This window comes from Arachis hypogaea, chromosome 14 (genome assembly GCF_003086295.3).
Source record: "Arachis hypogaea cultivar Tifrunner chromosome 14, arahy.Tifrunner.gnm2.J5K5, whole genome shotgun sequence".
Classification (NCBI taxonomy): Eukaryota; Viridiplantae; Streptophyta; class Magnoliopsida; order Fabales; family Fabaceae; genus Arachis; species Arachis hypogaea.
In genome coordinates this window covers 34,869,973-34,871,332 of record NC_092049.1, presented here as the reverse complement: position 1 = coordinate 34,871,332, position 1,360 = coordinate 34,869,973, and the positions used below count along the sequence as shown (strand labels likewise).

The following is a 1,360-nucleotide window of genomic DNA, read 5'->3' as shown; positions in this document are numbered from 1 at the left end:
CTCTGTTGGTCCTTCCATGAGAGATTTGGATGATTTCTCCATGAAGGATTATAGGTGTTTCCATAGGGTTCTCCCATGTAATTCACCTCTTCCATTGCTGGGTTCTCAGGATCATAAGCTTCTTCTTTGGATGAAGCTTCTTTGGTACTTCCTGTTGCTTCTTGTATGCCAGACAGACTCTGAGAAATCATATTGACTTACTGAGTCAATATGTTGTTCTGAGCCAATATGGCATTCAGGATATCAATGTCAAGAACTCCTTTCTTCTGATTTGTCCCGTTATTCACAGGATTCCTTTCAGAAGTGTACATGAATTGGTTATTTGCAACCATTTCAATGAGTTCCTGAGCTTCTGCAGGTGTCTTCTTCAGATGAAGAGATCCTCCAGCAGAGCTGTCCAATGACATCTTGGACAGTTCAGACAGACCATCATAGAAGATACCTATGATGCTCCATTCAGAAAGCATGTCAGAAGGACACCTTCTGATCAATTGCTTGTATCTTTCCCAAGCTTCATAGAGGGATTCACCTTCCTTCTGTCTGAAGGTCTGGACCTCCACTCTTAGCTTACTCAATTTTTGAGGTGGAAAGAATTTGGCCAGAAAAGCGCTGACCAGCTTTTCCCAAGAGTTCAGGCTTTCCTTAGGTTGTGAATCCAACCATATCCTAGCTCTGTCTCTTACAGCAAAAGGGAAGAGCATAAGTCTGTAGACCTCAGGGTCAACCCCATTGGTCTTGACAGTGTCACAGATTTACAAGAATTCAGCTAAAAACTGATGAGGATCTTCCAATGAAAGTCCATGAAACTTGCAATTCTGTTGCATTAGAGAAACTAATTGAGGCTTTAGCTCAAAGTTGTTTGCTCCAATGGCAGGGATAGAGATGCTTCTCCCATAGAAGTCGGGAGTAGGTGCAGTAAAGTCACTAAGCACCTTCCTTGTATTGTTGGCATTGTTGTTGTTTTCGGCTGCCATGGCTTCTTCTTGTTTGAAAATTTCTGTTAGGTCCTCTACAGAGAGTTGTACTTTAGCTTCTCTTAGCTTTCTCATCAAGGTCCTTTCAAGTTCAGAATCAGCTTCAACAAGAATGCCTTTGTCCTTGCTCCTGCTCATATGAAAGAGAAAAGAGGAAAGTATGGAATCCTCTATGTCACAGTATAGAGATTCCTTGAGGTGTCAGAGGAAAAGAAGAATAGAAGGAGGAGGTAGAGAGGAGAGAATTCGAACTTATAGAGAGAGTCCGAATTGCTGATAGTGGAGGAGTGTTAGTCCTTAAATAGAAGGATGTGAGAAGAGGGGAAGAATTTTCGAAAAAAAATTAAAAAGATTTTGAAATAATTAAAAGAAATTTTAAAAAAATG

At 40.7% G+C, this 1,360-nt stretch overlaps 1 non-coding gene across 1 annotated transcript; it reads left to right on the top strand.

The window, feature by feature from the left end:
• Positions 1 to 461: 461 nt before the first annotated feature.
• Positions 462 to 569, top strand: LOC112746094 (small nucleolar RNA R71). Its single transcript, XR_003173993.1, has one exon. It is a non-coding gene; the product is annotated as a small nucleolar RNA R71 (small nucleolar RNA).
• The last annotated feature ends 791 nt before the right edge of the window (positions 570 to 1,360 follow it).